Raw genomic sequence first — 6,510 nt, 5'->3', positions numbered from 1 at the left:
ACAACCGAGCTTTGCAATGTTGTATTTATATTGTTGAATTTAACATACCGAAACTATATATGTATTGAAATAAATATTAAACTAAATCTGTATTAAAATGATACTTTTATATTTTTACCATATATTTAGAATATATGATGATTATGTGTTGTTCAATGCAACTTTAATGCAGGGCGAGGGTAAGTTGCCATAATTTCAATTATAACTGATTATGTATATTGATATTCGCCATATTCTGCAGCAGTACGAATTGAAAATCAATATCTACATATTAATTTAGCAAATCTTTCTCATTAAGTTTCAGCTTTTTCTGATTCTACTATATACTCAACTAATTAGTTTGTGCAATAAACCATTCAACCATTCTTTTCTACAACCTATTAGATTGTCTACGGTTATCACCTTCATTTTTCTATGGATTCCTTTGATTTGATTTCTCTTTTGAATAGGGTGTGGTTTTCAAGAGGGATACCCGGATAGAAAATCTTAACTTGGTTTTTCGTCCTTAACGATTGGTGTACAAGTGACTGTATCATTTCGCATTACTTGGGTTCTCCCATCTACAGCTGGTTGCTTCTTATATAATTTAATCTCTGAAAATCGTAATTACTTTTTCTTTGCATGTCATTTACCGGTCGATATATATGGTTCGAGCAAGCTCAGGGATGTCGATTTAATACATTTTGAATCTGGGATTGACCTTCTTTAACTGTAGGCCCTGCTTCTAATTGGTACGAGAACGTAGCCATGTTTATATATGTATTACTATACATGATGTACCTATATCTTTTTGTAGCTATATCTTATAAAACTTCTTTTTTCGAATTTTAATATTTTCTACAAATTATATACCGATTGTATAAATGTTTTAGTTGAGTTTATATATCTTATGAAAATTTTATACAAGGGATTAAACATATCATTTTAAAATGTGGCTTATTCAAAACTTCACATCGTTTACTAGAGAGGTGTAAACCGACGTTACGTATACACAAACTTTCATTAAGAGAATCATACGTGTTAATATAAAGTATTCGTATTTTATTTTCTCGATAGAGATGTACAACTTAAATTTTTTTGTTAACGTAATTTAAAATATCAATATAGGTTTATACATGTCATAGACTCATCAAACTTTGTTTTTTTTTGAAGATAACTCATCAAACTTTGTTACCCTTTATTTTATTTTTTCTGACTTCATCATTTATTGTAAACAACAACATAGACCTAATTGTTAAGTTTATCTTCATGTTTGCGAATATGATCTGAAAAGAACGTAACCTTAGGCTCCATTTATTCACACATTGTACGCACATGTAGAGCATAAGCATAAATGTCATAGGGTTCAAGGGTGTAACAATAAATTAAAATCCATACTTCTATCACCTTCCTCAATTTTTTTTGTAAGGGCTATTTTTGCAGCACAATTTTGGGAAACAAAGAAATTCTGGACACTGGATTTAGTTCAAATAGAGGAACAAAAAACAGACTGATATGCAAATTAACTTCACTCATTTTCAAGGTTCAAGTAAGGTCTGCTAAAATAGTAGTCCACTGTCTCTGTTATGTCATCTACCTTCATGTTATGAACATGGTAAAGGTAACACTGACAACAAGTTGCAATGTAATATTATGTAGCAAAACAAATTTCATGTACTAATACGTAACGTTCATAATCTAAGAATAGTTGTTTCACCCTGCGTAAGACGCAGGTCTTAATCTAGTTTAATTAGTTATTTGATTATGTTAGGGTTAGGAAGATTTCTTGGGAAGTCTTCTGACATGTTCCCACCTAAATTTTATTAGAATTTCGGTTTAATAGTAACATTCCAAGAAAAACTATTGAGACTTAAGTACTATTACTAGTTATGCTAAATTACTTTTTTGACAACGACTAAATTAATTATTTTATATTTATTACAGTAATATATTTTGATATTTTGTAATTATGTGATATGTTTTTTTAATTTTTAAACTGATATTGTATTTGATAGGTAGTTATTCATAAGTATGAAAATACATATGGTTTTAACCAATGCACTTGTTATATAAAGGTTTTGATTGGTGACATGAGTTACTATTGATTAAATTTGATTTATGACTATAACTCAAAATGTTACCAGTCATGATTTTATTTTTTAATTTTTGAGTTTGTGTTTGAGTTATCTAATCTATTAAAACTGAAGTACAAATATTACTTAACCCTGAGTTTTTCACAAAAATTACATAAGGATGTCACTGAACTCATTAATGGCAATTTTGTATTTTACCATATATTTGACCTAATCAATAAACTAAACATGTTGCTTGCCGTTTCTCATCTAAAAATTCGTCGTGTTTTTACGATACTGAAAAGGAAGAGCAAACTTGATAGAGATGCTTCGATAATATTCTAGAGCTCTCATCTCCACTCTGGCGATACGGTGAGTTATCACCATCCCTAACAGACCTTCTGGCTACGGGATTGGACTCGAGGATCAGCCTTTCTCTATTCTGAATAAACTTTTTCTCCCCCATAACGTAATCAGAATTGGTTTGTTAATTTGATTTTGCTATTTTGATTTTACTGAATCCAATTGTAGTTTTCTTAATCCAAAGGATTTAACTTTATGGGCAAAAACAAAAAATTTCTTATAGAAATATTAGTCTTTTTCTGATTAACGAATTGATTGTTAAATTTATGTAGTTTTTATTTTGATCATTGAATGGAGGCACACTAATGGTGTATCTATATAGAATCACTGATGGATTTGTGGAAAATGGTGTTGCAATAATCGAATCAATGGAGCTTTGTAGAAGCGTCAAGGATAGGTTAGAAAGATTCTTCTTTTATGTGTATACTCTATCTTCACATCAAAAGTTACTTTATGTTAATGGCTGAATTTTTTTTTCATGTGGATTGACTATATGTTTAGATTATAATTTGATCTTAGGCACTTTATCTCTAACATTGTCTCTCCTTTCATAGGATTTGTCTTAGCTAGAGAACTACTAAACTATTCTAGCTTTGCCAACATAAAATGCAGGTTGTGATGTCACTCGGCCATACAAAACTGTTGCAGGCAAACATGCTGAGGAACACACATCAATGAGACATCATAACTCAGCTGCACAGGGTAAAATACCATCTCTCTCTTTCTCTTAAGTAATACTTACAGAACTATTTTTGAAACATATCTTTAACTTAAACAATACAAACTCTCGACTGTCTTAACAGGCAGTGTATCTTTAACTTAAACAATACAAACTCTCGACTGTCTTAATTTGCTATATTAAATCAGTAACTAGATATTACCATTCTAGGAGCCTGGAAAAGTGAACTCGCTGGTAGTTGCTATGATTAGAAGAATGGTAATTAAAATCTAGAGACTGAAGAAAGAACACTCAAATCAGCGAGGTCCTTCTTAATGTGCCGGTCGTAAGAATCGTTTGAGGATGGTGTTTGGTGAGGTTTCTTCATCAGTATATGGTTCTAGATTGAAGATATATACAAGGCATGGTTTTTTGACTAAAGGTCTCTTCAAAAGTCGTCATGTTTCATCACTCTTTAAAGACTCTAATTTTGAAGAAAACTGGTTTGTTTCTGCTGCAGTATTAATATGGTGTTTTACACTGGTGTATGGTCTACATATTCTAATTAGCTGAAGTCCTTATTAGAAAGTTTAGAACACAGGGAATCTATTGCTTTAACAGAAGGGAGCTAAGATACTCAAAATATGGCAATATATAAGAAATAAAATAAACTATATTCAAACTATATTAGAAATCACTTAAAACTGAAATATTTTTATCTAATCTATTAAAACTGAAGTACAAATATTACTTAACCCTGAGTTTTTCACAAAAATTACATAAGGATGCCACTGAACTCATTAATGGCAATTTTGTATTTTACCATATATTTGACCTAATCAATAAACTAAACATGTTGCTTGCCGTTTCTCATCTAAAAATTCGTCGTGTTTTTACGATACTGAAAAGGAAGAGCAAACTTGATAGAGATGCTTCGATAATATTCTAGAGCTCTCATCTCCACTCTGGCGATACGGTGAGTTATCACCATCCCTAACAGACCTTCTGGCTACGGGATTGGACTCGAGGATCAGCCTTTCCCTATTCTGAATAAACTTTTTCTCCCCCCATAACGTAATCAGAATTGGTTTGTTAATTCGATTTTGCTATTTTGATTTTACTGAATCCAATTGTAGTTCTCTTAATCCAAAGGATTTAACATTATGGGCAAAAACAAAAAATTTCTTATAGAAATATTAGTCTTTTTCTGATTAACGAATTGATTGTTAAATTTATGTAGTTTTTATTTTGATCATTGAATGGAGGCACACTAATGGTGTATCTATATAGAATCACTGATGGATTTGTGGAAAATAGTGTTGCAATAATCGAATCAATGGAGCTTTGTAGAAGCGTCAAGGATAGGTTAGAAAGATTCTTCTTTTATGTGTATACTCTATCTTCACATCAAAAGTTACTTTATGTTAATGGCTGAATTTTTTTTTCATGTGGATTGACTATATGTTTAGATTATAATTTGATCTTAGGCACTTTATCTCTAACATTGTCTCTCCTTTCATAGGATTTGTCTTAGCTAGAGAACTACTAAACTATTCTAGCTTTGCCAACATAAAATGCAGGTTGTGATGTCACTCGGCCATACAAAACTGTTGCAGGCAAACATGCTGAGGAACACACATCAATGAGACATCATAACTCAGCTGCACAGGGTAAAATACCATCTCTCTCTTTCTCTTAAGTAATACTTACAGAACTATTTTTGAAACATATCTTTAACTTAAACAATACAAACTCTCGACTGTCTTAACAGGCAGTGTATCTTTAACTTAAACAATACAAACTCTCGACTGTCTTAATTTGCTATATTAAATCAGTAACTAGATATTACCATTCTAGGAGCCTGGAAAAGTGAACTCGCTGGTAGTTGCTATGATTAGAAGAATGGTAATTAAAATCTAGAGACTGAAGAAAGAACACTCAAATCAGTGAGTTCCTTCTTAACGTGCCGGTCGTAAGAATCGTTTGAGGATGGTGTTTGGTGAAGGTTTCTTCATCAGTATATGGTTCTAGATTGAAGATATATACAAGGCATGGTTCTTTGACTAAAGGTCTCTTCAAAAGTCGTCATGTTTCATCACTCTTTAAAGACTCTAATTTTGAAGAAAACTGGTTTGTTTCTGCTGCAGTATTAATATGGTGTTTTACACTGGTGTATGGTCTACATATTCTAATTAGCTGAAGTCCTTATTAGAAAGTTTAGAACACAGGGAATCTATTGCTTTAACAGAAGGGAGCTAAGATACTCAAAATATGGCAATATATAAGAAATAAAATAAACTATATTCAAACTATATTAGAAATCACTTAAAACTGAAATATTTTTATCTAATCTATTAAAACTGAAGTACAAATATTACTTAACCCTGAGTTTTTCACAAAAATTACATAAGGATGCCACTGAACTCATTAATGGCAATTTTGTATTTTACCATATATTTGACCTAATCAATAAACTAAACATGTTGCTTGCCGTTTCTCATCTAAAAATTCGTCGTGTTTTTACGATACTGAAAAGGAAGAGCAAACTTGATAGAGATGCTTCGATAATATTCTAGAGCTCTCATCTCCACTCTGGCGATACGGTGAGTTATCACCATCCCTAACAGACCTTCTGGCTACGGGATTGGACTCGAGGATCAGCCTTTCCCTATTCTGAATAAACTTTTTCTCCCCCCATAACGTAATCAGAATTGGTTTGTTAATTCGATTTTGCTATTTTGATTTTACTGAATCCAATTGTAGTTTTCTTAATCCAAAGGATTTAACATTATGGGCAAAAACAAAAAATTTCTTATAGAAATATTAGTCTTTTTCTGATTAACGAATTGATTGTTAAATTTATGTAGTTTTTATTTTGATCATTGAATGGAGGCACACTAATGGTGTATCTATATAGAATCACTGATGGATTTGTGGAAAATAGTGTTGCAATAATCGAATCAATGGAGCTTTGTAGAAGCGTCAAGGATAGGTTAGAAAGATTCTTCTTTTATGTGTATACTCTATCTTCACATCAAAAGTTACTTTATGTTAATGGCTGAATTTTTTTTTCATGTGGATTGACTATATGTTTAGATTATAATTTGATCTTAGGCACTTTATCTCTAACATTGTCTCTCCTTTCATAGGATTTGTCTTAGCTAGAGAACTACTAAACTATTCTAGCTTTGCCAACATAAAATGCAGGTTGTGATGTCACTCGGCCATACAAAACTGTTGCAGGCAAACATGCTGAGGAACACACATCAATGAGACATCATAACTCAGCTGCACAGGGTAAAATACCATCTCTCTCTTTCTCTTAAGTAATACTTACAGAACTATTTTTGAAACATATCTTTAACTTAAACAATACAAACTCTCGACTGTCTTAACAGGCAGTGTATCTTTAACTTAAACAATACAAACTCTCGACTG

Source organism: Raphanus sativus, chromosome 4, assembly GCF_000801105.2.
Source record: "Raphanus sativus cultivar WK10039 chromosome 4, ASM80110v3, whole genome shotgun sequence".
NCBI lineage: Eukaryota > Viridiplantae > Streptophyta > Magnoliopsida > Brassicales > Brassicaceae > Raphanus > Raphanus sativus.
This window is presented reverse-complemented; position numbering follows the sequence as displayed.